This window comes from Argiope bruennichi, chromosome 7, assembly GCF_947563725.1.
Source record: "Argiope bruennichi chromosome 7, qqArgBrue1.1, whole genome shotgun sequence".
In the NCBI taxonomy this organism is placed as follows: Eukaryota; Metazoa; Arthropoda; class Arachnida; order Araneae; family Araneidae; genus Argiope; species Argiope bruennichi.
The window spans coordinates 10,620,210-10,647,501 of NC_079157.1; the positions used below are offsets into that span (position 1 = coordinate 10,620,210).

Genomic DNA, 27,292 nt, shown 5'->3' on the forward strand with positions numbered 1-27,292 from the left:
ATCCAATAAAAATAAAAAGATTAAAGAAATATAGCAAACTCCCCGGCGGGGAATCGAACCCCGGTCTCCCGCGTGACAGGCGAGGATACTGACCACTATACTACCTAGGACAGTTACGCTTGCCGAAACCCAGGATCGAACCAGGGACCTTTAGATATTCAGTCTAACGCTCTCCCAACTGATTTATTTCGGCACGCATAGGAGGAATCGGAAAGCAGCTTTACCAGAATGAAATTGGAAAGAATCAGCAAGATGTTATTTGTTCATAAAAGGACGAGAGAAGATACATCTAATAAAGAATTGTGTTACTCAGCGAATGTGGTTTGTCAAGATTTCTAATGTCAATCGAAAGCGCACATGTAGAATTATTAGTGTTATCCAATAAAAATATTAAAGAAATATAGCAAACTCCCCAGCGGGGAATCGAACCCCGGTCTCCCGCGTGACAGGCGGGGATACTGACCACTATACTACCGAGGACAGCTACGCTTGCCGAAACCCGGGATCGAACCAGGGACCTTTAGATCTTCAGTCTAACGCTCTCCCAACTGAGCTATTTCGGCACGCCTAGGAGAAATCGGAAAGCAGCTTTACCAGAATGAAATTGGAAAGAATCAGCAAGATGTTATTTGTTCATAAAAGGACGAGAGAAGATACATCTAAGGAAGAATCGTGTTACTCAGCGAATGTGGTTTGTCAAGATTTCTAAAGTCAATCGAAAGCGCACATGTAGAATTATTAGTGTTATCCAATAAAAATAAAAAGATTAAAGAAATATAGCAAACTCGCCGGCGGGGAATCGAACCCCGGTCTCCCGCGTGACAGGCGTGGATACTGACCACAATTCTACCGAGGACAGTTACGCTTGCCGAAACCCGGGATCGAACCAGGGACCTTTAGATCTTCAGTCTAACGCTCTCCCAACTGAGCTATTTCGGCACGCCTAGGAGAAATCGGAAAGCAGCTTTACCAGAATGAAATTGGAAAGAATCAGCAAGATGTTATTTGTTCATAAAAGGACGAGAGAAGATACATCTAATAAAGAATTGTGTTACTCAGCGAATGTGGTTTGTCAAGATTTCTAAAGTCAATCGAAAGCGCACAGGTAGAATTATTAGTGTTATCCAATAAAAATAAAAAGATTATTGATATATCGCAAACTCCCCGGCGGGGAATCGAACCCCGGTCTCCCGCGTGACAGGCGGGGATACTGACCACTATACTACCAAGGACAGTTACGCTTGCCGAAACCCGGGATCGAACCAGGGACCTTTAGATCTTCAGTCTAACGCTCTCCCAACTGAGCTATTTCGGCACGCCTAGGAGAAATCGGAAAGCAGCTTTACCAGAATGAAATTGGAAAGAATCAGCAAGATGTTATTTGTTCATAAAAGGACGAGAGAAGATACATCTAATAAAGAATTGTGTTACTCAGCGAATGTGGTTTGTCAAGATTTCTAAAGTTAATCGAAAGCGCACATGTAGAATTATTAGTGTTATCCAATAAAAATATTAAAGAAATATCGCAAACTCCCCGCCGGGGAATCGAACCCCGGTCTCCCGCGTGACAGGCGGGGATACTGACCACTATACTACTGAGGACAGTAACGCTTGCCAACACCCGGGATCGAACCAGGGACCTCTAGATCTTCAGTCTAACGCTCTCCCATCTGAGCTATTTCGGCACTCCTAGGAGGAATCGGAAAGCAGCTTTACCAGAATGAAATTGGAAAGAATCAGCAAGATGTTATTTGTTCATAAAAGGACGAGAGAAGATACATCTAATAAAGAATTGTGTTACTCAGCGAATGTGGTTTGTCAAGATTTCTAAAGTCAATCGAAAGCGCACATGTGGAATTATTAGTGTTATCCAATAAAAATATTAAAGAAATATCGCAAATTCCCCGGTGGGGAATCGAACCCCGGTCTCCCGCGTGACAGGCGGGGGATACTGACCACTATACTACCGAGGACAGTTACGCTTGCCGAAACCCGGTATCGAACCAGGGACCTTTAGATCTTCAGTCTAACGCTCGCCCAACTGAACTATTTCGGCACGCCTAGGAGAAATCGGAAAGCAGCTTTACCAGAATGAAATTGGAAAAAATCAGCAAGATTTTATTTGTTCATAAAAGGACGAGAGAAGATACATCTAAGGAAGAATTGTGTTACTCAGCGAATGTGGTTTGTCAAGATTTCTAAAGTCAATCGAAAGCGCACATGTAGAATTATTAGTGTTATCCAATAAAAATAAAAAGATTATTGATATATCACAAACTCCCCGGCGGGGAATCGAACCCCGGTCTCCCGCGTGACAGGCGGGGATACTGACCACTATACTACCGAGGACAGTTACGCTTGCCAACACCCAGGATCGAACCAGGGACCTCTAGATCTTCAGTCTAACGCTCTCCCAACTGAGCTATTTCGGCACGCCTAGGAGAAATCGGAAAGCAGCTTTACCAGAATGAAATTGGAAAGAATCAGCAAGATGTTATTTGTTCATAAAAGGGCGAGAGAAGATACATCTAATAAAGAATTGTGTTACTCAGCGAATGTGGTTTGTCAAGATTTCTAAAGTCAATCGAAAGCGCACAGGTAGAATTATTAGTGTTATCCAATAAAAATAAAAAGATTATTGATATATCGCAAACTCCCCGGCGGGGAATCGAACCCCGGTCTCCCGCGTGACAGGCGGGGATACTGACCACTATACTACCGAGGACAGTTACGCTTGCCGAAACCCGGGATCGAACCAGGGACCTTTAGATCTTCAGTCTAACGCTCTCCCAACTGAGCTATTTCGGCACGCCTAGGAGAAATCGGAAAGCAGCTTTACCAGAATGAAATTGGAAAGAATCAGCAAGATGTTATTTGTTCATAAAAGGACGAGAGAAGATACATCTAATAAAGAATTGTGTTACTCAGCGAATGTGGTTTGTCAAGATTTCTAAAGTCAATCGAAAGCGCACATGTAGAATTATTAGTGTTATCCAATAAAAATATTAAAGAAACATCGCAAACTCCCCGTCGGGGAATCGATCCCCGGTCTCCCGTGTGACAGGCGGGGATACTGACCACTATACTACCTAGGACAGTTACGCTTGCCGAAACCCGGGATCGAACCAGGGACATTTACATCTTCAGTCTAACGTTCTCCCAACTGAGCTATTTCGGCACCCTTAGGAGAAATCGGAAAGCAGCTTTACCAGAATGAAATTGGAAAGAATCAGCAAGATGTTATTTGTTCATAAAAGGACGAGAAAAGATACATCTAATAAAGAATTGTGTTACTCAGCGAATGTGGTTTGTCAAGATTTCTAAAGTCAATCGAAAGCGCACATGTAGAATTATTAGTGTTATCCAATAAAAATATTAAAGAAATATCGCAAACTCCCCGTCGGGAAATCGAACCCCGGTCTCCCGCGTGACAGGCGGGGATACTGACCACTATACTACCGAGGACAGTAACGCTTGCCAACACCCGGGATCGAACCAGGGACCTTTAGATCTTCAGTCTAACGCTCTCCCAACTGAGTTATTTCGGCACGCCTAGGAGAAATCGGAAAGCAGCTTTACCAGAATGAAATTGGAAAGAATCAGCAAGATGTTATTTGTTCATAAAAGGACGAGAGAAGATACATCTAAGGAAGAATTGTGTTACTCAGCGAATGTGGTTTGTCAAGATTTCTAAAGTCAATCGAAAGCGCACAGGTAGAATTATTAGTGTTATCCAATAAAAATAAAAAGATTATTGATATATCGCAAACTCCCCGGCGGGGAATCGAACCCCGGTCTCCCGCGTGACAGGCGGGGATACTGACCACTATACTACCGAGGACAGTTACGCTTGCCGAAACCCGGGATCGAACCAGGGACCTTTAGATCTTCAGTCTAACGCTCTCCCAACTGAGCTATTTCGGCACGCCTAGGAGAAATCGGAAAGCAGCTTTACCAGAATGAAATTGGAAAGAATCAGCAAGATGTTATTTGTTCATAAAAGGACGAGAGAAGATACATCTAATAAAGTATTTTGTTACTCAGCGAATGTGGTTTGTCAAGATTTCTAAAGTCAATCGAAAGCGCACATGTAGAATTATTAGTGTTATCCAATAAAAATAAAAAGATTATTGATATATCACAAACTCGCCGGCGGGGAATCGAACCCCGGTCTCCCGCGTGACAGGCGGGGATACTGACCACTATACTACCGAGGACAGTTACGCTTGCCAACACCCAGGATCGAACCAGGGACCTCTAGATCTTCAGTCTAACGCTCTCCCAACTGAGCTATTTCGGCACGCCTAGGAGAAATCGGAAAGCAGCTTTACCAGAATGAAATTGGAAAGAATCAGCAAGATGTTATTTGTTCATAAAAGGGCGAGAGAAGATACATCTAATAAAGAATTGTGTTACTCAGCGAATGTGGTTTGTCAAGATTTCTAAAGTCAATCGAAAGCGCACAGATAGAATTATTAGTGTTATCCAATAAAAATAAAAAGATTATTGATATATCGCAAACTCCCCGGCGGGGAATCGAACCCCGGTCTCCCGCGTGACAGGCGGGGATACTGACCACTATTCTACCGAGGACAGTTACGCTTGCCGAAACCCGGGATCGAACCAGGGACCTTTAGATCTTCAGTCTAACGCTCTCCCAACTGAGCTATTTCGGCCCGCCTAGGAGAAATCGGAAAGCAGCTTTACCATAATGAAATTGGAAAGAATCAGCAAGATGTTATTTGTTCATAAAAGGACGAGAGAAGATACATCTAATAAAGAATTGTGTTACTCAGCGAATGTGGTTTGTCAAGATTTCTAAAGTCAATCGAAAGCGCACATGTAGAATTATTAGTGTTATCCAATAAAAATATTAAAGAAATATCGCAAACTCCCCGTCGGGGAATCGATCCCCGGTCTCCCGCGTGACAGGCGGGGATACTGACCACTATACTACCTAGGACAGTTACGCTTGCCGAAACCCGGGATCGAACCAGGGACCTTTACATCTTCAGTCTAACGCTCTCCCAACTGAGCTATTTCGGCACCCCTAGGAGAAATCGGAAAGCAGCTTTACCAGAATGAAATTGGAAAGAATCAGCAAGATGTTATTTGTTCATAAAAGGACGAGAGAAGATACATCTAATAAAGAATTGTGTTACTCAGCGAATGTGGTTTGTCAAGATTTCTAAAGTCAATTGAAAGCGCACATGTAGAATTATTAGTGTTATCCAATAAAAATATTAAAGAAATATCGCAAACTCCCCGTCGGGGAATCGAACCCCGGTCTACCGCGTGACAGGCGGGGATACTGACCACTATACTACCGAGGACAGTAACGCTTGCCAACACCCGGGATCGAACCAGGGACCTTTAGATCTTCAGTCTAACGCTCTCCCAACTGAGCTATTTCGGCACGCTTAGGAGAAATCGGAAAGCAGCTTTACCAGAATGAAATTGGAAAGAATCAGCAAGATGTTATTTGTTCATAAAAGGACGAGAGAAGATACATCTAAGGAAGAATTGTGTTACTCAGCGAATGTGGTTTGTCAAGATTTCTAAAGTCAATCGAAAGCGCACATGTAGAATTATTAGTGTTATCCAATAAAAATAAAAAGATTATTGATATATCACAAACTCCCCGGCGGGGAATCGAACTCCGGTCTCCCGCGTGACAGGCGTGGATACTGACCACTATACTACCGAGGACAGTTACGCTTGCCGAAACCCGGTATCGAACCAGGGACCTTTAGATCTTCAGTCTAACGCTCGCCAAACTGAACTATTTCGGCACGCCTAGGAGAAATCGGAAAGCAGCTTTACTAGAATGAAATTGGAAAAAATCAGCAAGATTTTATTTGTTCATAAAAGGACGAGAGAAGATACATCTAAGGAAGAATTGTGTTACTCAGCGAATGTGGTTTGTCAAGATTTCTAAAGTCAATCGAAAGCGCACATGTAGAATTATTAGAGTTATCCAATAAAAATATTAAAGAAATATTGCAAACTCCCCGGCGGGGAATCGAACCCCGGTCTCCCGCGTGACAGGCGGGGATACTGTTCACTATACTACCGAGGACAGTTAAGCTTGCCGAAACCCGGGATCGAACCAGGGACATTTACATCTTCAGTCTAACGCTCTCCCAACTGAGCTATTTCGGCACTCCTAGGAGAAATCGGAAAGCAGCTTTACCAGAATGAAATTGGAAAGAATCAGCAAGATGTTATTTGTTCATAAAAGGACGAGAGAAGATACATCTAATAAAGAATTGTGTTACTCAGCGAATGTGGTTTGTCAAGATTTCTAAAGTCAATCGAAAGCGCACATGTAGAATTATTAGTGTTATCCAATAAAAATAAAAAGATTAAAGAAATATAGCAAACTCGACGGCGGGGAATCGAACCCCGGTCTCCCGCGTGACAGGCGGGGATACTGACCACTATACTACCGAGGACAGTTACGCTTGCCAACACCCAGGATCGAACCAGGGACCTCTAGATCGTCAGTCTAACGCTCTCCCAACTGAGCTATTTCGGCACGCCTAGGAGAAATCGGAAAGCAGCTTTACCAGAATGAAATTGGAAAGAATCAGCAAGATGTTATTTGTTCATAAAAGGGCGAGAGAAGATACATCTAATAAAGAATTGTGTTACTCAGCGAATGTGGTTTGTCAAGATTTCTAAAGTCAATCGAAAGCGCACAGGTAGAATTATTAGTGTTATCCAATAAAAATATTAAAGAAGTATCGCAAATTCCCCGGTGGGGAATCGAACCCCGGTCTCCCGCGTGACAGGCGGGGATACTGACCACTATACTACCGAGGACAGTTACGCTTGCCGAAACCCGGTATCGAACCAGGGACCTTTAGATCTTCAGTCTAACGCTCGCCCAACTGAACTATTTCGGCACGCCTAGGAGAAATCGGAAAGCAGCTTTACCAGAATGAAATTGGAAAAAATCAGCAAGATTTTATTTGTTCATAAAAGGACGAGAGAAGATACATCTAAGGAAGAATTGTGTTACTCAGCGAATGTGGTTTGTCAAGATTTCTAAAGTCAATCGAAAGCGCACATGTAGAATTATTAGTGTTATCCAATAAAAATATTAAAGAAATATCGCAAACTCCCCGGCGGGGAATCGAACCCCGGTCTCCCGCGTGACAGGCGGGGATATGGCCACTATACTACCGAGGACAGTTAAGCTTGCCAAAACCCGGGATCGAACCAGGGACCTTTACATCTTCAGTCTAACGCTCTCCCAACTGAGCTATTTCGGCACGCCTAGGAGAAATCAGAAAGCAGCTTTACCAGAATGAAATTGGAAAGAATCAGCAAGATGTTATTTGTTCATAAAAGGACGAGAGAAGATACATCTAATAAAGAATTGTGTTACTCAGCGAATGTGGTTTGTCAAGATTTCTAAAGTCAATCGAAAGCGCACATGTAGAATTATTAGTGTTATCCAATAAAAATAAAAAGATTATAGATATATCACAAACTCCCCGGCGGGGAATCGAACCCCGGTCTCCCGCGTGACAGGCGGGGATACTGACCACTATACTACCGAGGACAGTTACGCTTGCCAACACCCAGGATCGAACCAGGGACCTCTAGATCTTCAGTCTAACGCTCTCCCAACTGAGCTATTTCGGCACGCCTAGGAGAAATCGGAAAGCAGCTTTACCAGAATGAAATTGGAAAGAATCAGCAAGATGTTATTTGTTCATAAAAGGGCGAGAGAAGATACATCTAATAAAGAATTGTGTTACTCAGCGAATGTGGTTTGTCAAGATTTCTAAAGTCAATCGAAAGCGCACAGGTAGAATTATTAGTGTTATCCAATAAAAATAAAAAGAATATTGATATATCGCAAACTCCCCGGCGGGGAATCGAACCCCGGTCTCCCGCGTGACAGGCGGGGATACTGACCACTATACTACCGAGGACAGTTACGCTTGCCGAAACCCGGGATCGAACCAGGGACCTTTAGATCTTCAGTCTAACGCTCTCCCAACTGAGCTATTTCGGCACGCCTAGGAGAAATCGGAAAGCAGCTTTTCCAGAATGAAACTGGAAAGAATCAGCAAGATGTTATTTGTTCATAAAAGGACGAGAGAAGATACATCTAAGGAAGAATTGTGTTACTCAGCGAATGTGGTTTCTCAGGATTTCTAAAGTCAATCGAAAGCGCACATGTAGAATTATTAGTGTTATCCAATAAAAATAAAAAGATTATAGATATATCACAAACTCCCCGGCGGGGAATCGAACCCCGGTCTCCCGCGTGACAGGCGGGGATACTGACCACTATACTACCGAGGACAGTTACGCTTGCCAACACCCAGGATCGAACCAGGGACCTCTAGATCTTCAGTCTAACGCTCTCCCAACTGAGCTATTTCGGCACGCCTAGGAGAAATCGGAAAGCAGCTTTACCAGAATGAAATTGGAAAGAATCAGCAAGATGTTATTTGTTCATAAAAGGGCGAGAGAAGATACATCTAATAAAGAATTGTGTTACTCAGCGAATGTGGTTTGTCAAGATTTCTAAAGTCAATCGAAAGCGCACAGGTAGAATTATTAGTGTTATCCAATAAAAATAAAAAGAATATTGATATATCGCAAACTCCCCGGCGGGGAATCGAACCCCGGTCTCCCGCGTGACAGGCGGGGATACTGACCACTATACTACCGAGGACAGTTACGCTTGCCGAAACCCGGGATCGAACCAGGGACCTTTAGATCTTCAGTCTAACGCTCTCCCAACTGAGCTATTTCGGCACGCCTAGGAGAAATCGGAAAGCAGCTTTACCAGAATGAAATTGGAAAGAATCAGCAAGATGTTATTTGTTCATAAAAGGACGAGAGAAGATACATCTAATAAAGAATTGTGTTACTCAGCGAATGTGGTTTGTCAAGATTTCTAAAGTCAATCGAAAGCGCACATGTAGAATTATTAGTGTTATCCAATAAAAATATTAAAGAAATATCGCAAACTCCCCGTCGGGGAATCGATCCCCGGTCTCCCGTGTGACAGGCGGGGATACTGACCACTATACTACCTAGGACAGTTACGCTTGCCGAAACCCGGGATCGAACCAGGGACATTTACATCTTCAGTCTAACGCTCTCCCAACTGAGCTATTTCGGCACCCCTAGGAGAAATCGGAAAGCAGCTTTACCAGAATGAAATTGGAAAGAATCAGCAAGATGTTATTTGTTCATAAAAGGACGAGAAAAGATACATCTAATAAAGAATTGTGTTACTCAGCGAATGTGGTTTGTCAAGATTTCTAAAGTCAATCGAAAGCGCACATGTAGAATTATTAGTGTTATCCAATAAAAATATTAAAGAAATATCGCAAACTCCCCGTCGGGGAATCGAACCCCGGTCTCCCGCGTGACAGGCGGGGATACTGACCACTATACTACCGAGGACAGTAACGCTTGCCAACACCCGGGATCGAACCAGGGACCTTTAGATCTTCAGTCTAACGCTCGCCAAACTGAACTATTTCGGCACGCCTAGGAGAAATCGGAAAGCAGCTTTACCAGAATGAAATTGGAAAAAATCAGCAAGATTTTATTTGTTCATAAAAGGACGAGAGAAGATACATCTAAGGAAGAATTGTGTTACTCAGCGAATGTGGTTTGTCAAGATTTCTAAAGTCAATCGAAAGCGCACATGTAGAATTATTAGAGTTATCCAATAAAAATATTAAAGAAATATTGCAAACTCCCCGGCGGGGAATCGAACCCCGGTCTCCCGCGTGACAGGCGGGGATACTGTTCACTATACTACCGAGGACAGTTAAGCTTGCCGAAACCCGGGATCGAACCAGGGACCTTTACATCTTCAGTCTAACGCTCTCCCAACTGAGCTATTTCGGCACTCCTAGGAGAAATCGGAAAGCAGCTTTACCAGAATGAAATTGGAAAGAATCAGCAAGATGTTATTTGTTCATAAAAGGACGAGAGAAGATACATCTAATAAAGAATTGTGTTACTCAGCGAATGTGGTTTGTCAAGATTTCTAAAGTCAATCGAAAGCGCACATGTAGAATTATTAGTGTTATCCAATAAAAATAAAAAGATTAAAGAAATATAGCAAACTCGACGGCGGGGAATCGAACCCCGGTCTCCCGCGTAACAGGCGGGGATACTGACCACTATACTACCGAGGACAGTTACGCTTGCCAACACCCAGGATCGAACCAGGGACCTCTAGATCTTCAGTCTAACGCTCTCCCAACTGAGCTATTTCGGCACGCCTAGGAGAAATCGGAAAGCAGCTTTACCAGAATGAAATTGGAAAGAATCAGCAAGATGTTATTTGTTCATAAAAGGGCGAGAGAAGATACATCTAATAAAGAATTGTGTTACTCAGCGAATGTGGTTTGTCAAGATTTCTAAAGTCAATCGAAAGCGCACAGGTAGAATTATTAGTGTTATCCAATAAAAATAAAAAGATTATTGATATATCGCAAACTCCCCGGCTAGGAATCGAACCCCGGTCTCCCGCGTGACAGGCGGGGTTACTGACCACTATACTACCGAGGACAGTTACGCTTGCCGAAACCCGGGATCGAAACAGGGACCTTTAGATCTTCAGTCTAACGCTCTCCCAACTGAGCTATTTCGGCACGCCTAGGAGAAATCGGAAAGCAGCTTTACCAGAATGAAATTGGAAAGAATCAGCAAGATGTTATTTGTTCATAAAAGGACGAGAGAAGATACATCTAATAAAGAATTGTGTTACTCAGCGAATGTGGTTTGTCAAGATTTCTAAAGTCAATCGAAAGCGCACATGTAGAATTATTAGTGTTATCCAATAAAAATATTAAAGAAATATCGCAAACTCCCCGTCGGGGAATCGAACCCCGGTCTCCCGCGTGACAGGCGGGGATACTGACCACTATACTACCTAGGACAGTTACGCTTGCCGAAACCCGGGATCGAACCAGGGACCTTTACATCTTCAGTCTAACGCTCTCCCAACTGAGCTATTTCGGCACCCCTAGGAGAAATCGGAAAGCAGCTTTACCAGAATGAAATTGGAAAGAATCAGCAAGATGTTATTTGTTCATAAAAGGTCGAGAGAAGATACATCTAATAAAGAATTGTGTTACTCAGCGAATGTGGTTTGTCAAGATTTCTAAAGTCAATCGAAAGCGCACATGTAGAATTATTAGTGTTATCCAATAAAAACAAAAAGGTTATTGATATATCACAAACTCCCCGTCGGGGAATCGAACCCCGGTCTCCCGCGTGACAGGCGGGGATACTGACCACTATACTACAGAGGACAGTTACGCTTGCCAACACATAGGATCGAACCAGGGACCTCTAGATCTTCAGTCTAACGCTCTCCCAACTGAGCTATTTCGGCACCCCTAGGAGAAATCGGAAAGCAGCTTTACCAGAATGAAATTGGAAAGAATCAGCAAGATGTTATTTGTTCATAAAAGGACGAGAGAAGATACATCTAATAAAGAATTGTGTTACTCAGCGAATGTGGTTTGTCAAGATTTCTAAAGTCAATTGAAAGCGCACATGTAGAATTATTAGTGTTATCCAATAAAAATATTAAAGAAATATCGCAAACTCCCCGTCGGAGAATCGAACCCCGGTCTCCCGCGTGACAGGCGGGGATACTGACCACTATACTACCGAGGACAGTAACGCTTGCCAACACCCGGGATCGAACCAGGGACCTTTAGATCTTCAGTCTAACGCTCTCCCAACTGAGCTATTTCGGCACGCCTAGGAGAAATCGGAAAGCAGCTTTACCAGAATGAAATTGGAAAGAATCAGCAAGATGTTATTTGTTCATAAAAGGACGAGAGAAGATACATCTAAGGAAGAATTGTGTTACTCAGCGAATGTGGTTTGTCAAGATTTCTAAAGTCAATCGAAAGCGCACATGTAGAATTATTAGTGTTATCCAATAAAAATAAAAAGATTATTGATATATCACAAACTCCCCGGCGGGGAATCGAACTCCGGTCTCCCGCGTGACAGGCGGGGATACTGACCACTATACTACCGAGGACAGTTACGCTTGCCGAAACCCGGTATCGAACCAGGGACCTTTAGATCTTCAGTCTAACGCTCGCCCAACTGAACTATTTCGGCACGCCTAGGAGAAATCGGAAAGCAGCTTTACCAGAATGAAATTGGAAAAAATCAGCAAGATTTTATTTGTTCATAAAAGGACGAGAGAAGATACATCTAAGGAAGAATTGTGTTACTCAGCGAATGTGGTTTGTCAAGATTTCTAAAGTCAATAGAAAGCGCACATGTAGAATTATTAGTGTTATCCAATAAAAATATTAAGGAAATATTGCAAACTCCCCGGCGGGGAATCGAACCCCGGTCTCCCGCGTGACAGGCGGGGATACTGTTCACTATACTACCGAGGACAGTTACGCTTGCCGAAACCCGGGATCGAAACCGGGACCTTTACATCTTCAGTCTAACGCTCTCCCAACTGAGCTATTTCGGCACTCCTAGGAGAAATCGGAAAGCAGCTTTACCAGAATGAAATTGGAAAGAATCAGCAAGATGTTATTTGTTCATAAAAGGACGAGAGAAGATACATCTAATAAAGAATTGTGTTACTCAGCGAATGTGGTTTGTCAAGATTTCTAAAGTCAATCGAAAGCGCACATGTAGAATTATTAGTGTTATCCAATAAAAATAAAAAGATTAAAGAAATATAGCAAACTCGACGGCGGGGAATCGAACCCCGGTCTCCCGCGTGACAGGCGGGGATACTGACCACTATACTACCGAGCACAGTTACGCTTGCCGAAACCCGGGATCGAACCAGGGACCTTTAGATCTTCAGTCTAACGCTCTCCCAACTGAGCTATTTCGGCACGCCTAGGAGAAATCGGAAAGCAGCTTTACCAGAATGAAATTGGAAAGAATCAGCAAGATGTTATTTGTTCATAAAAGGACGAGAGAAGATACATATAATAAAGAATTGTGTTACTCAGCGAATGTGGTTTGTCAAGATTTCTAAAGTCAATCGAAAGCGCACATGTAGAATTATTAGTGTTATCCAATAAAAATAAAAAGATTATTGATATATCACAAACTCCCCGGCGGGGAGTCGAACCCCGGTCTCCCGCGTGACAGGCGGGGATACTGACCACTATACTACCGAGGACAGTTACGCTTGCGAACACCCAGGATCGAACCAGGGACCTCTAGATCTTCAGTCTAACGCTCTCCCAACTGAGTTATTTCGGCACGCCTAGGAGAAATCGGAAAGCAGCTTTACCAGAATGAAATTGGAAAGAATCAGCAAGATGTTATTTGTTCATAAAAGGGCGAGAGAAGATACATCTAATAAAGAATTGTGTTACTCAGCGAATGTGGTTTGTCAAGATTTCTAAAGTCAATCGAAAGCGCACAGGTAGAATTATTAGTGTTATCCAATAAAAATAAAAAGATTATTGATATATCGCAAACTCCCCGGCGGGGAATCGAACCCCGGTCTCCCGCGTGACAGGCGGGGATACTGACCACTATACTACCGAGGACAGTTACGCTTGCCGAAACCCGGGATCGAAACAGGGACCTTTAGATCTTCAGTCTAACGCTCTCCCAACTGAGCTATTTCGGCACGAATAGGAGAAATCGGAAAGCAGCTTTACCAGAATGAAATTGGAAAGAATCAGCAAGATGTTATTTGTTCATAAAAGGACGAGAGAAGATACATCTAATAAAGATTTGTGTTACTCAGCGAATGTGGTTTGTCAAGATTTCTAAAGTCAATCGAAAGCGCACATGTAGAATTATTAGTGTTATCCAATAAAAATATTAAAGAAATATCGCAAACTCCCCGTCGGGGAATCGAACCCCGGTCTCCCGCGTGACAGGCGGGGATACTGACCACTATACTACCTAGGACAGTTACGCTTGCCGAAACCCGGGATCGAACCAGGGACCTTTACATCTTCAGTCTAACGCTCTCCCAACTGAGCTATTTCGGCACCCCTAGGAGAAATCGGAAAGCAGCTTTACCAGAATGAAATTGGAAAGAATCAGCAAGATGTTATTTGTTCATAAAAGGACGAGAGAAGATACATCTAATAAAGAATTGTGTTACTCAGCGAATGTGGTTTGTCAAGATTTCTAAAGTCAATCGAAAGCGCACATGTAGAATTATTAGTGTTATCCAATAAAAATATTAAAGAAATATCGCAAACTCCCCGTCGGGGAATCGAACCCCGGTCTCCCGCGTGACAGGCGGGGATACTGACCACTATACTACCTAGGACAGTTACGCTTGCCGAAACCCGGGATCGAACCAGGGACCTTTACATCTTCAGTCTAACGCTCTCCCAACTGAGCTATTTCGGCACCCGTAGGAGAAATCGGAAAGCAGCTTTACCAGAATGAAATTGGAAAGAATCAGCAAGATGTTATTTGTTCATAAAAGGACGAGAGAAGATACATCTAATAAAGAATTGTGTTACTCAGCGAATGTGGTTTGTCAAGATTTCTAAAGTCAATCGAAAGCGCACATGTAGAATTATTAGTGTTATCCAAATAAAATAAAAAGATTAAAGAAATATAGCAAACTCGACGGCGGGGAATCGAACCCCGGTCTCCCGCGTGACAGGCGGGGATACTGACCACTATACTACCGAGGACAGTTACGCTTGCCGAAACCCGGGATCGAACCAGGGACCTTTAGATCTTCAGGCTATCGCTCTCCTAACTGAGCTATTTCGGCACGCCTAGGAGAAATCGGAAAGCAGCTTTACCAGAATGAAATTGGAAAGAATCAGCAAAATGTTATTTGTTCATAAAAGGACGAGAGAAGATACATCTAATAAAGAATTGTGTTACTCAGCGAATGTGGTTTGTCAAGATTTCTAAAGTCAATCGAAAGCGCACATGTAGAATTATTAGTGTTATCCAATAAAAATAAAAAGATTAAAGAAATATAGCAAACTCGACGGCGGGGAATCGAACCCCGGTGTCCCGCGTGACAGGCGGGGATACTGACCACTATACTACCGAGGACAGTCACGCTTGCCGAAACCCGGGATCGAACCAGGGACCTTTAGATCTTCAGTCTAACGCTCTCCCAACTGAGCTATTTCGGCACGCCTAGGAGAAATCGGAAAGCAGCTTTATGAGAATGAAACTGGAAAGAATCAGCAAGATGTTATTTGTTCATAAAAGGACGAGAGAAGATACATCTAAGGAAGAATTGTGTTACTCAACGAATGTGATTTGTCAAGATTTCTAAAGTAAATCGAAAGAGCACATGTAGAATTATTAGTGTTATCCAATAAAAATAAAAATAAAAATAAAAAGATTTATGTTATATCGCAAACTCCCCGTCGGGGAATCGAACCCCGGTCTCCCGCGTGACAGGCGGGGATACTGACCACTATACTACCGAGGACAGTTACGCTTGCCGAAACCCGGGATCGTACCAGGGACCTTTAGATCTTCAGTCTAACGCTCTCCCAACTGAGCTATTTCGGCACGCCTAGCAGAAATCGGAAAGCAGCTTTAAAAGAATGAAATTGGAAAGAATCAGCAAGATGTTATTTGTTCATAAAAGGACGAGAGAAGATACATCTAATAAAGAATTGTGTTACTCAGCGAATGTGGTTTGTCAAGATTTCTAAAGTCAATCGAAAGCGCACATGTAGAATTATTAGTGTTATCCAATAAAAATAAAAAGATTATTGATATATCACAAATTCCCCGGCGGGGAATCGAACCCCGGTCTCCCGCGTGACAGGCGGGGATACTGACCACTATACTACCGAGGACAGTTACGCTTGCCGAAACCCGGGATCGAACCAGGGACCTTTACATCTTCAGTCTAACGCTCTCCCAACTGAGCTATTTCGGCACGCCTAGGAGAAATCGGAAAGCAGCTTTACCAGAATGAAATTGGAAAGAATCAGCAAGATGTTATTTGTTCATAAAAGGACGAGAGAAGATACATCTAAGGAAGAATTGTGTTACTCATCGAATGTGGTTTGTCAAGATTTCTAAAGTCAATCGAAAGCGCACATGTAGAATTATTAGTGTTATCCAATAAAAATAAAAAGATTAAAGAAATATAGCAAACTCCCCGGCGTTGAATCGAACCCCGGTCTCCCGCGTGACAGTCGAGGATACTGACCACTATACTACCGAGGACAGTTACGCTTGCCGAAACCCGGGATCGAACCAGGGACCTTTAGATATTCAGTCTAACGCTCTCCCAACTGATTTATTTCGGCACGCCTAGGAGAAATCGGAAAGCAGCTTTACCAGAATGAAATTGGAAAGAATCAGCAAGATGTTATTTGTTCATAAAAGGACGAGAGAAGATACATCTAATAAAGAATTGTGTTACTCAGCGAATGTGGTTTGTCAAGATTTCTAAAGTCAATCGAAAGCGCACATGTAGAATTATTAGTGTTATCCAATAAAAATAAAAAGATTAAAGAAATATAGCAAACTCGACGGCGGGGAATCGAACCCCGGTCTCCCGCGTGACAGGCGGGGATACTGACCACTATACTACCGAGGACAGTCACGCTTGCCGAAACCCGGGATCGAACCAGGGACCTTTAGATCTTCAGTCTAACGCTCTCCCAACTGAGCTATTTCGGCACGCCTAGGAGAAATCGGAAATCAGCTTTACCAGAATGAAATTGGAAAGAATCAGCAAGATGTTATTTGTTCATAAAAGGACGAGAGAAGACACATCTAAGGAAGAATTGTGTTACTCAGCGAATGTGGTTTGTCAAGATTTCTAAAGTCAATCGAAAGCGCACATGTAGAATTATTAGTGTTATCCAATAAAGATATTAAAGAAATATCGCAAACTCCCCGTCGGGGAATCGAACCCCGGTCTCCCGCGTGACAGGCGGGGATACTGACCACTATACTACCTAGGACAGTTACGCTTGCCGAAACCCGGGATCGAACCAGGGACCTTTACATCTTCAGTCTAACGCTCTCCCAACTGAGCTATTTCGGCACCCCTAGGAGAAATCGGAAAGCAGCTTTACCAGAATGAAATTGGAAAGAATCAGCAAGATGTTATTTGTTCATAAAAGGACGAGAGAAGATACATCTAATAAAGAATTGTGTTACTCAGCGAATGTGGTTTGTCAAGATTTCTAAAGTCAATCGAAAGCGCACATGTAGAATTATTAGTGTTATCCAATAAAAATAAAAAGATTAAAGAAATATAGCAAACTCCCCGGCGTTGAATCGAACCCCGGTCTCCCGCGTGACAGTCGAGGATACTGACCACTATACTACCGAGGACAGTTACGCTTGCCGAAACCCGGGATCGAACCAGGGACCTTTAGATATTCAGTCTAACGCTCTCCCAACTGATTTATTTCGGCACGCCTAGGAGAAATCGGAAAGCAGCTTTACCAGAATGAAATTGGAAAGAATCAGCAAGATGTTATTTGTTCATAAAAGGACGAGAGAAGATACATCTAATAAAGAATTGTGTTACTCAGCGAATGTGGTTTGTCAAGATTTCTAAAGTCAATCGAAAGCGCACATGTAGAATTATTAGTGTTATCCAATAAAAATAAAAAGATTAAAGAAATATAGCAAACTCGACGGCGGGGAATCGAACCCCGGTCTCCCGCGTGACAGGCGGGGATACTGACCACTATACTACCGAGGACAGTCACGCTTGCCGAAACCCGGGATCGAACCAGGGACCTTTAGATCTTCAGTCTAACGCTCTCCCAACTGAGCTATTTCGGCACGCCTAGGAGAAATCGGAAAGCAGCTTTACCAGAATGAAATTGGAAAGAATCAGCAAGATGTTATTTGTTCATAAAAGGACGAGAGAAGACACATCTAAGGAAGAATTGTGTTACTCAGCGAATGTGGTTTGTCAAGATTTCTAAAGTCAATCGAAAGCGCACATGTAGAATTATTAGTGTTATCCAATAAAGATATTAAAGAAATATCGCAAACTCCCCGTCGGGGAATCGAACCCCGGTCTCCCGCGTGACAGGCGGGGATACTGACCACTATACTACCTAGGACAGTTACGCTTGCCGAAACCCGGGATCGAACCAGGGACATTTACATCTTCAGTCTAACGCTCTCCCAACTGAGCTATTTCGGCACCCCTAGGAGAAATCGGAAAGCAGCTTTACCAGAATGAAATTGGAAAGAATCAGCAAGATGTTATTTGTTCATAAAAGGACGAGAGAAGATACATCTAATAAAGAATTGTGTTACTCAGCGAATGTGGTTTGTCAAGATTTCTAAAGTCAATCGAAAGCGCACATGTAGAATTATTAGTGTTATCCAATAAAAATATTAAAGAAATATCGCAAACTCCCCGTCGGGGAATCGAACCCCGGTCTCCCGCGTGACAGGCGGGGATACTGACCACTATACTACCTACGACAGTTACGCTTGCCGAAACCCGGGATCGAACCAGGGACATTTACATCTTCAGTCTAACGCTCTCCCAACTGAGCTATTTCGGCACCCCTAGGAGAAATCGGAAAGCAGCTTTACCAGAATGAAATTGGAAAGAATCAGCAAGATGTTATTTGTTCATAAAAAGACGAGAGAAGATACATCTAATAAAGAATTGTGTTACTCAGCGAATGTGGTTTGTCAAGATTTCTAAAGTCAATCGAAAGCGCACATGTAGAATTATTAGTGTTATCCAAATAAAATAAAAAGATTAAAGAAATATAGCAAACTCGACGGCGGGGAATCGAACCCCGGTCTCCCGCGTGACAGGCGGGGATACTGACCACTATACTACCGAGGACAGTCACGCTTGCCGAAACCCGGGATCGAACCAGGGACCTTTAGATCTTCAGTCTAACGCTCTCCCAACTGAGCTATTTCGGCACGCCTAGGAGAAATCGGAAAGCAGCTTTACCAGAATGAAATTGGAAAGAATCAGCAAGATGTTATTTGTTCATAAAAGGACGAGAGAAGACACATCTAAGGAAGAATTGTGTTACTCAGCGAATGTGGTTTGTCAAGATTTCTAAAGTCAATCGAAAGCGCACATGTAGAATTATTAGTGTTATCCAATAAAAATATTAAAGAAATAACGCAAACTCCCCGTCGGGGAATCGATCCCCGGTCTCCCGCGTGACAGGCGGGGATACTGACCACTATACTACCTAGGACAGTTACGCTTGCCGAAACCCGGGATCGAACCAGGGACATTTACATCTTCAGTCTAACGCTCTCCCAACTGAGCTATTTCGGCACCCCTAGGAGAAATCGGAAAGCAGCTTTACCAGAATGAAATTGGAAAGAATCAGCAAGATGTTATTTGTTCATAAAAGGACGAGAGAAGATACATCTAATAAAGAATTGTGTTACTCAGCGAATGTGGTTTGTCAAGATTTCTAAAGTCAATCGAAAGCGCACATGTAGAATTATTAGTGTTATCCAATAAAAATATTAAAGAAATATCGCAAACTCCCCGTAGGGGAATCGAACCCCGGTCTCCCGCGTGACAGGCGGGGATACTGACCACTATACTACCTAGGACAGTTACGCTTGCCGAAACCCGGGATCGAACCAGGGACCTTTACATCTTCAGTCTAACGCTCTCCCAACTGAGCTATTTCGGCACCCCTAGGAGAAATCGGAAAGCAGCTTTACCAGAATGAAATTGGAAAGAATCAGCAAGATGTTATTTGTTCATAAAAGGACGAGAGAAGATACATCTAATAAAGAATTGTGTTACTCAGCGAATGTGGTTTGTCAAGATTTCTAAAGTCAATCGAAAGCGCACATGTAGAATTATTAGTGTTATCCAATAAAAATATTAAAGAAATATCGCAAACTCCCCGTCGGGGAATCGAACCCCGGTCTCCCGCGTGACAGGCGGGGATACTGACCACTATACTACCTAGGACAGTTACGCTTGCCGAAACCCGGGATCGAACCAGGGACCTTTACATCTTCAGTCTAACGCTCTCCCAACTGAGCTATTTCGGCACCCCTAGGAGAAATCGGAAAGCAGCTTTACCAGAATGAAATTGGAAAGAATCAGCAAGATGTTATTTGTTCATAAAAAGACGAGAGAAGATACATCTAATAAAGAATTGTGTTACTCAGCGAATGTGGTTTGTCAAGATTTCTAAAGTCAATCGAAAGCGCACATGTAGAATTATTAGTGTTATCCAAATAAAATAAAAAGATTAAAGAAATATAGCAAACTCGACGGCGGGGAATCGAACCCCGGTCTCCCGCGTGACAGGCGGGGATACTGACCACTATACTACCGAGGACAGTTACGCTTGCCGAAACCCGGGATCGAACCAGGGACCTTTAGATCTTCAGTCTATCGCTCTCCTAACTGAGCTATTTCGGCACGCCTAGGAGAAATCGGAAAGCAGCTTTACCAGAAGGAAATTGGAAAGAATCAGCAAAATGTTATTTGTTCATAAAAGGACGAGAGAAGATACATCTAATAAAGAATTGTGTTACTCAGCGAATGTGGTTTGTCAAGATTTCTAAAGTCAATCGAAAGCGCACATGTAGAATTATTAGTGTTAACCAATAAAAATAAAAAGATTATTGATATATCGCAAACTCCCCGCCGGGGAATCGAACCCTGGTCTCCCGCATGACAGGCGGGGATACTGACCACTATACTACAGAGGACAGTTACGCTTGCCGAAACCCGGGATCGAACCAGGGACCTTTACATCTTCAGTCTAACGCTCTCCCAACTGAGCTATTTCGGCACGCCTAGGAGAAATCGGAAAGCAGCTTTACCAGAATGAAATTGGAAAGAATCAGCAAGATGTTATTTGTTCATAAAAGAACGAGAGAAGATACATCTAAGGAAGAATTGTGTTACTCATCGAATGTGGTTTGTCAAGATTTCTAAAGTAAATCGAAAGAGCACATGTAGAATTATTAGTGTTATCCAATAAAAATAAAACGATTATTGATATATCACAAACTCCCCGGCGGGGAATCGAACCCCGGTCTCCCGCGTGACAGGCGGGGATACTGACCACTATACTACAGAGGACAGTTACGCTTGCCGAAACCCGGGATCGAACCAGGGACCTTTACATCTTCAGTCTAACGCTCTCCCAACTGAGCTATTTCGGCACGCCTAGGAGAAATCGGAAAGCAGCTTTACCAGAATGAAATTGGAAAGAATCAGCAAGATGTTATTTGTTCATAAAAGAACGAGAGAAGATACATCTAAGGAAGAATTGTGTTACTCATCGAATGTGGTTTGTCAAGATTTCTAAAGTCAATCGAAAGCGCACATGTAGAATTATTAGTGTTATCCAATAAAAATAAAAAGATTAAAGAAATATAGCAAACTCCCCGGCGGGGAATCGAACCCCGGTCTCCCGCGTGACAGTCGAGGATACTGACCACTATACTACCGAGGACAGTTACGCTTGCCGAAACCCGGGATCGAACCAGGGACCTTTAGATATTCAGTCTAACGCTCTCCCAACTGATTTATTTCGGCACGCCTAGGAGAAATCGGAAAGCAGCTTTACCAGAATGAAATTGGAAAGAATCAGCAAGATGTTATTTGTTCATAAAAGGACGAGAGAAGATACATCTAATAAAGAATTGTGTTACTCAGCGAATGTGGTTTGTCAAGATTTCTAAAGTCAATCGAAAGCGCACATGTAGAATTATTAGTGTTATCCAATAAAAATAAAAAGATTAAAGAAATATAGCAAACTCGACGGCGGGGAATCGAACCCCGGTCTCCCGCGTGACAGGCGGGGATACTGACCACTATACTACCGAGGACAGTCACGCTTGCCGAAACCCGGGATCGAACCAGGGACCTTTAGATCTTCAGTCTAACGCTCTCCCAACTGAGCTATTTCGGCACGCCTAGGAGAAATCGGAAAGCAGCTTTACCAGAATGAAATTGGAAAGAATCAGCAAGATGTTATTTGTTCATAAAAGGACGAGAGAAGATACATCTAAGGAAGAATTGTGTTACTCAGCGAATGTGGTTTGTCAAGATTTCTAAAGTCAATCGAAAGCGCACATGTAGAATTATTAGTGTTATCCAATAAAAATATTAAAGAAATATCGCAAACTCCCCGTCGGGGAATCGATCCCCGGTCTCCCGCGTGACAGGCGGGGATACTGACCACTATACTACCTAGGACAGTTACGCTTGCCGAAACCCGGGATCGAACGAGGGACATTTACATCTTCAGTCTAACGCTCTCCCAACTGAGCTATTTCGGCACCCCTAGGAGAAATCGGAAAGCAGCTTTACCAGAATGAAATTGGAAAGAATCAGCAAGATGTTATTTGTTCATAAAAGGACGAGAGAAGATACATCTAATAAAGAATTGTGTTACTCAGCGAATGTGGTTTGTCAAGATTTCTAAAGTCAATCGAAAGAGCACATGTAGAATTATTAGTGTTATCCAATAAAAATAAAAAGATTAAAGAAACATAGGAAACTCCCCGGCGGGGAATCGATCCCCGGTCTCCCGCGTGACAGGCGGGGATACTGACCACTATACTACCTAGGACAGTTACGCTTGCCGAAACCCGGGATCGAACCAGGGACATTTACATCTTCAGTCTAACGCTCTCCCAACTGAGCTATTTCGGCACCCCTAGGAGAAATCGGAAAGCAGCTTTACCAGAATGAAATTGGAAAGAATCAGCAAGATGTTATTTGTTCATAAAAGGACGAGAGAAGATACATCTAATAAAGAATTGTGTTACTCAGCGAATGTGGTTTGTCAAGATTTCTAAAGTCAATCGAAAGCGCACATGTAGAATTATTAGTGTTATCCAATAAAAATATTAAAGAAATATCGCAAACTCCCCGTCGGGGAATCGAACCCCGGTCTCCCGCGTGACAGGCGGGGATACTGACCACTATACTACCTAGGACAGTTACGCTTGCCGAAACCCGGGATCGAACCAGGGACCTTTACATCTTCAGTCTAACGCTCTCCCAACTGAGCTATTTCGGCACCCCTAGGAGAAATCGGAAAGCAGCTTTACCAGAATGAAATTGGAAAGAATCAGCAAGATGTTATTTGTTCATAAAAAGACGAGAGAAGATACATCTAATAAAGAATTGTGTTACTCAGCGAATGTGGTTTGTCAAGATTTCTAAAGTCAATCGAAAGCGCACATGTAGAATTATTAGTGTTATCCAAATAAAATAAAAAGATTAAAGAAATACAGCAAACTCGACGGCGGGGAATCGAACCCCGGTCTCCCGCGTGACAGGCGGGGATACTGACCACTATACTACCGAGGACAGTTACGCTTGCCGAAACCCGGGATCGAACCAGGGACCTTTAGATCTTCAGTCTATCGCTCTCCTAACTGAGCTATTTCGGCACGCCTAGGAGAAATCGGAAAGCAGCTTTACCAGAATGAAATTGGAAAGAATCAGCAAAATGTTATTTGTTCATAAAAGGACGAGAGAAGATACATCTAATAAAGAATTGTGTTACTCAGCGAATGTGGTTTGTCAAGATTTCTAAAGTCAATCGAAAGCGCACATGTAGAATTATTAGTGTTAACCAATAAAAATAAAAAGACTATTGATATATCGCAAACTCCCCGCCGGGGAATCGAACCCCGGTCTCCCGCATGACAGGCGGGGATACTGACCACTATACTACCGAGGACAATTACGCTTGCCGAAACCCGGGATCGAACCAGGGACCTTTAGATCTTCAGTCTAACGCTCTCCCAACTGAGCTATTTCGGCACGCCTAGGAGAAATCGGAAAGCAGCTTTATGAGAATGAAACTGGAAAGAATCAGCAAGATGTTATTTGTTCATAAAAGGACGAGAGAAGATACATCTAAGGAAGAATTGTGTTACTCAACGAATGTGATTTGTGAAGATTTCTAAAGTAAATCGAAAGAGCACATGTAGAATTATTAGTGTTATCCAATAAAAATAAAACGATTATTGATATATCACAAACTCCCCGGCGGGGAATCGAACCCCGGTCTCCCGCGTGACAGGCGGGGATACTGACCACTATACTACAGAGGACAGTTACGCTTGCCGAAACCCGGGATCGAACCAGGGACCTTTACATCTTCAGTCTAACGCTCTCCCAACTGAGCTATTTCGGCACGCCTAGGAGAAATCGGAAAGCAGCTTTACCAGAATGAAATTGGAAAGAATCAGCAAGATGTTATTTGTTCATAAAACAACGAGAGAAGATACATCTAAGGAAGAATTGTGTTACTCATCGAATGTGGTTTGTCAAGATTTCTAAAGTCAATCGAAAGCGCACATGTAGAATTATTAGTGCTATCCAATAAAAATAAAAAGATTAAAGAAATATAGCAAACTCCCCGGCGTGGAATCGAACCCCGGTCTCCCGCGTGACAGTCGAGGATACTGACCACTATACTACCGAGGACAGTTACGCTTGCCGAAACCCGGGATCGAACCAGGGACCTTTAGATATTCAGTCTAACGCTCTCCCAACTGATTTATTTCGGCACGCCTAGGAGAAATCGGAAAGCAGCTTTACCAGAATGAAATTGGAAAGAATCAGCAAGATGTTATTTGTTCATAAAAGGACGAGAGAAGATACATCTAATAAAGAATTGTGTTACTCAGCGAATGTGGTTTGTCAAGATTTCTAAAGTCAATCGAAAGCGCACATGTAGAATTATTAGTGTTATCCAATAAAAATATTAAAGAAATATAGCAAACTCGACGGCGGGGAATCGAACCCCGGTCTCCCGCGTGACAGGCGGGGATACTGACCACTATACTACCGAGGACAGTCACGCTTGCCGAAACCCGGGATCGAACCAGGGACCTTTAGATCTTCAGTCTAACGCTCTCCCAACTGAGCTATTTCGGCACGCCTAGGAGAAATCGGAAAGCAGCTTTACCAGAATGAAATTGGAAAGAATCAGCAAGATGTTATTTGTTCATAAAAGGACGAGAGAAGATACATCTAAGGAAGAATTGTGTTACTCAGCGAATGTGGTTTGTCAAGATTTCTAAAGTCAATCGAAAGCGCACATGTAGAATTATTAGTGTTATCCAATAAAAATATTAAAGAAATATCGCAAACTCCCCGTCGGGGAATCGATCCCCGGTCTCCCGCGTGACAGGCGGGGATACTGACCACTATACTACCTAGGACAGTTACGCTTGCCGAAACCCGGGATCGAACCAGGGACATTTACATCTTCAGTCTAACGCTCTCCCAACTGAGCTATTTCGGCACCCCTAGGAGAAATCGGAAAGCAGCTTTACCAGAATGAAATTGGAAAGAATCAGCAAGATGTTATTTGTTCATAAAAGGACGAGAGAAGATACATCTAAGGAAGAATTGTGTTACTCAGCGAATGTGTTTTGTCAAGATTTCTAAAGTCAATCGAAAGCGCACATGTAGAATTATTAGTGTTATCCAATAAAAATAAAAAGATTATTGATATATCACAAACTCCCCGGCGGGGAATCGAACTCCGGTCTCCCGCGTGACAGGCGGGGATACTGACCACTATACTACCGAGGACAGTTACGCTTGCCGAAACCCGGTATCGAACCACGGACCTTTAGATCTTCAGTCTAACGCTCGCCCAACTGAACTATTTCGGCACGCCTAGGAGGAATCGGAAAGCAGCTTTACCAGAATGAAATTGGAAAGAATCAGCAAGATGTTATTTGTTCATAAAAGGACGAGAGAAGATACATCTAATAAAGAATTGTGTTACTCAGCGAATGTGGTTTGTCAAGATTTCTAAAGTCAATCGAAAGCGCACATGTAGAATTATTAGTGTTATCCAATAAAAATATTAAAGAAATATCGCTAACTCCCCGTCGGGGAATCGAACCCCGGTCTCCCGCGTGGCAGGCGGGGATACTGACCACTATACTACCGAGGACAGTAACGCTTGCCAACACCCGGGATCGAACCAGGGACCTTTAGATCTTCAGTCTAACGCTCGCCCAACTGAGTTATTTCGGCACCCCTAGGAGAAATCGGAAAGCAGCTTTACCAGAATGAAATTGGAAAGAATCAGCAAGATGTTATTTGTTCATAAAAGGACGAGAGAAGATACATCTAAGGAAGAATTGTGTTACTCAGCGAATGTGTTTTGTCAAGATTTCTAAAGTCAATCGAAAGCGCACATGTAGAATTATTAGTGTTATCCAATAAAAATAAAAAGATTATTGATATATCACAAACTCCCCGGCGGGGAATCGAACTCCGGTCTCCCGCGTGACAGGCGGGGATACTGACCACTATACTACCGAGGACAGTTACGCTTGCCGAAACCCGGTATCGAACCACGGACCTTTAGATCTTCAGTCTAACGCTCGCCCAACTGAACTATTTCGGCACGCCTAGGAGGAATCGGAAAGCAGCTTTACCAGAATGAAATTGGAAAGAATCAGCAAGATGTTATTTGTTCATAAAAGGACGAGAGAAGATACATCTAATAAAGAATTGTGTTACTCAGCGAATGTGGTTTGTCAAGATTTCTAAAGTCAATCGAAAGCGCACATGTAGAATTATTAGTGTTATCCAATAAAAATATTAAAGAAATATCGCTAACTCCCCGTCGGGGAATCGAACCCCGGTCTCCCGCGTGGCAGGCGGGGATACTGACCACTATACTACCGAGGACAGTAACGCTTGCCAACACCCGGGATCGAACCAGGGACCTCTAGATCTTCTGTCTAACGCTCTCCCAACTGAGCTATTTCGGCACGCCTAGGAGGAATCGGAAAGCAGCTTTACCAGAATGAAATTGGAAAGAATCAGCAAGATGTTATTTGTTCATAAAAGGGCGAGAGAAGATACATCTAATAAAGAATTGTGTTACTCAGCGAATGTGGTTTGTCAAGATTTCTAAAGTCAATCGAAAGCGCACATGTAGAATTATTAGTGTTATCGAATAAAAATATTAAAGAAATATCGCAAACTCCCCGTCGGGGAATCGAACCCCGGTCTCCCGCGTGACAGGCGGGGATACTGACCACTATACTACCTAGGACAGTTACGCTTGCCGAAACCCGGGATCGAACCAGGGACATTTACATCTTCAGTCTAACGCTCTCCCAACTGAGCTATTTCGGCTCCCCCAGGAGAAATCGGAAAGCAGCTTTACCAGAATGAAATTGGAAAGAATCGGCAAGATGTTATTTGTTCATAAAAGGACGAGAGAAGATACATCTAATAAAGAATTGTGTTACTCAGCGAATGTGGTTTGTCAAGATTTCTAAAGTCAATCGAAAGCGCACATGTAGAATTATTAGTGTTATCCAATAAAAATATTAA

The 27,292-nt window shown here is 43.0% G+C and overlaps 28 non-coding genes across 28 annotated transcripts; all 28 read right to left on the minus strand.

The window, feature by feature from the left end:
• Nucleotides 1-490: 490 nt before the first annotated feature.
• Nucleotides 491-563, minus strand: Trnaf-gaa (transfer RNA phenylalanine (anticodon GAA)). The gene has a single exon. It is a non-coding gene; the product is annotated as a tRNA-Phe (tRNA).
• Nucleotides 564-866: 303 nt separating this feature from the next.
• On the minus strand, nt 867-939 carry Trnaf-gaa (transfer RNA phenylalanine (anticodon GAA)). Its single transcript has one exon. It is a non-coding gene; the product is annotated as a tRNA-Phe (tRNA).
• A 303-nt stretch (nt 940-1,242) lies between these two features.
• On the minus strand, nt 1,243-1,315 carry Trnaf-gaa (transfer RNA phenylalanine (anticodon GAA)). The gene has a single exon. It is a non-coding gene; the product is annotated as a tRNA-Phe (tRNA).
• A 962-nt stretch (nt 1,316-2,277) lies between these two features.
• Nucleotides 2,278-2,349, minus strand: Trnad-guc (transfer RNA aspartic acid (anticodon GUC)). The gene has a single exon. It is a non-coding gene; the product is annotated as a tRNA-Asp (tRNA).
• Nucleotides 2,350-2,653: 304 nt separating this feature from the next.
• On the minus strand, nt 2,654-2,725 carry Trnad-guc (transfer RNA aspartic acid (anticodon GUC)). Its single transcript has one exon. It is a non-coding gene; the product is annotated as a tRNA-Asp (tRNA).
• Nucleotides 2,726-2,735: 10 nt separating this feature from the next.
• Nucleotides 2,736-2,808, minus strand: Trnaf-gaa (transfer RNA phenylalanine (anticodon GAA)). Its single transcript has one exon. It is a non-coding gene; the product is annotated as a tRNA-Phe (tRNA).
• Nucleotides 2,809-3,769: 961 nt separating this feature from the next.
• Nucleotides 3,770-3,841, minus strand: Trnad-guc (transfer RNA aspartic acid (anticodon GUC)). The gene has a single exon. It is a non-coding gene; the product is annotated as a tRNA-Asp (tRNA).
• Nucleotides 3,842-3,851: 10 nt separating this feature from the next.
• Trnaf-gaa (transfer RNA phenylalanine (anticodon GAA)) lies at nt 3,852-3,924 on the minus strand. The gene has a single exon. It is a non-coding gene; the product is annotated as a tRNA-Phe (tRNA).
• Nucleotides 3,925-4,603: 679 nt separating this feature from the next.
• Trnaf-gaa (transfer RNA phenylalanine (anticodon GAA)) lies at nt 4,604-4,676 on the minus strand. Its single transcript has one exon. It is a non-coding gene; the product is annotated as a tRNA-Phe (tRNA).
• Nucleotides 4,677-6,465: 1,789 nt separating this feature from the next.
• Nucleotides 6,466-6,538, minus strand: Trnav-gac (transfer RNA valine (anticodon GAC)). Its single transcript has one exon. It is a non-coding gene; the product is annotated as a tRNA-Val (tRNA).
• Nucleotides 6,539-7,498: 960 nt separating this feature from the next.
• Nucleotides 7,499-7,570, minus strand: Trnad-guc (transfer RNA aspartic acid (anticodon GUC)). Its single transcript has one exon. It is a non-coding gene; the product is annotated as a tRNA-Asp (tRNA).
• A 304-nt stretch (nt 7,571-7,874) lies between these two features.
• On the minus strand, nt 7,875-7,946 carry Trnad-guc (transfer RNA aspartic acid (anticodon GUC)). Its single transcript has one exon. It is a non-coding gene; the product is annotated as a tRNA-Asp (tRNA).
• Nucleotides 7,947-7,956: 10 nt separating this feature from the next.
• Trnaf-gaa (transfer RNA phenylalanine (anticodon GAA)) lies at nt 7,957-8,029 on the minus strand. Its single transcript has one exon. It is a non-coding gene; the product is annotated as a tRNA-Phe (tRNA).
• A 221-nt stretch (nt 8,030-8,250) lies between these two features.
• Nucleotides 8,251-8,322, minus strand: Trnad-guc (transfer RNA aspartic acid (anticodon GUC)). Its single transcript has one exon. It is a non-coding gene; the product is annotated as a tRNA-Asp (tRNA).
• A 304-nt stretch (nt 8,323-8,626) lies between these two features.
• Nucleotides 8,627-8,698, minus strand: Trnad-guc (transfer RNA aspartic acid (anticodon GUC)). Its single transcript has one exon. It is a non-coding gene; the product is annotated as a tRNA-Asp (tRNA).
• Nucleotides 8,699-8,708: 10 nt separating this feature from the next.
• Trnaf-gaa (transfer RNA phenylalanine (anticodon GAA)) lies at nt 8,709-8,781 on the minus strand. Its single transcript has one exon. It is a non-coding gene; the product is annotated as a tRNA-Phe (tRNA).
• A 4,027-nt stretch (nt 8,782-12,808) lies between these two features.
• Nucleotides 12,809-12,881, minus strand: Trnaf-gaa (transfer RNA phenylalanine (anticodon GAA)). Its single transcript has one exon. It is a non-coding gene; the product is annotated as a tRNA-Phe (tRNA).
• A 597-nt stretch (nt 12,882-13,478) lies between these two features.
• On the minus strand, nt 13,479-13,550 carry Trnad-guc (transfer RNA aspartic acid (anticodon GUC)). Its single transcript has one exon. It is a non-coding gene; the product is annotated as a tRNA-Asp (tRNA).
• A 1,502-nt stretch (nt 13,551-15,052) lies between these two features.
• Nucleotides 15,053-15,125, minus strand: Trnaf-gaa (transfer RNA phenylalanine (anticodon GAA)). Its single transcript has one exon. It is a non-coding gene; the product is annotated as a tRNA-Phe (tRNA).
• Nucleotides 15,126-15,734: 609 nt separating this feature from the next.
• On the minus strand, nt 15,735-15,806 carry Trnad-guc (transfer RNA aspartic acid (anticodon GUC)). Its single transcript has one exon. It is a non-coding gene; the product is annotated as a tRNA-Asp (tRNA).
• Nucleotides 15,807-16,568: 762 nt separating this feature from the next.
• Nucleotides 16,569-16,641, minus strand: Trnaf-gaa (transfer RNA phenylalanine (anticodon GAA)). Its single transcript has one exon. It is a non-coding gene; the product is annotated as a tRNA-Phe (tRNA).
• A 1,049-nt stretch (nt 16,642-17,690) lies between these two features.
• On the minus strand, nt 17,691-17,763 carry Trnaf-gaa (transfer RNA phenylalanine (anticodon GAA)). The gene has a single exon. It is a non-coding gene; the product is annotated as a tRNA-Phe (tRNA).
• Nucleotides 17,764-18,806: 1,043 nt separating this feature from the next.
• Trnaf-gaa (transfer RNA phenylalanine (anticodon GAA)) lies at nt 18,807-18,879 on the minus strand. Its single transcript has one exon. It is a non-coding gene; the product is annotated as a tRNA-Phe (tRNA).
• A 2,917-nt stretch (nt 18,880-21,796) lies between these two features.
• Nucleotides 21,797-21,869, minus strand: Trnaf-gaa (transfer RNA phenylalanine (anticodon GAA)). Its single transcript has one exon. It is a non-coding gene; the product is annotated as a tRNA-Phe (tRNA).
• A 1,795-nt stretch (nt 21,870-23,664) lies between these two features.
• Trnaf-gaa (transfer RNA phenylalanine (anticodon GAA)) lies at nt 23,665-23,737 on the minus strand. The gene has a single exon. It is a non-coding gene; the product is annotated as a tRNA-Phe (tRNA).
• A 1,049-nt stretch (nt 23,738-24,786) lies between these two features.
• Nucleotides 24,787-24,859, minus strand: Trnaf-gaa (transfer RNA phenylalanine (anticodon GAA)). Its single transcript has one exon. It is a non-coding gene; the product is annotated as a tRNA-Phe (tRNA).
• A 961-nt stretch (nt 24,860-25,820) lies between these two features.
• On the minus strand, nt 25,821-25,892 carry Trnag-gcc (transfer RNA glycine (anticodon GCC)). Its single transcript has one exon. It is a non-coding gene; the product is annotated as a tRNA-Gly (tRNA).
• Nucleotides 25,893-26,566: 674 nt separating this feature from the next.
• Trnag-gcc (transfer RNA glycine (anticodon GCC)) lies at nt 26,567-26,638 on the minus strand. The gene has a single exon. It is a non-coding gene; the product is annotated as a tRNA-Gly (tRNA).
• Between the last annotated feature and the right edge of the window lie 654 nt (nt 26,639-27,292).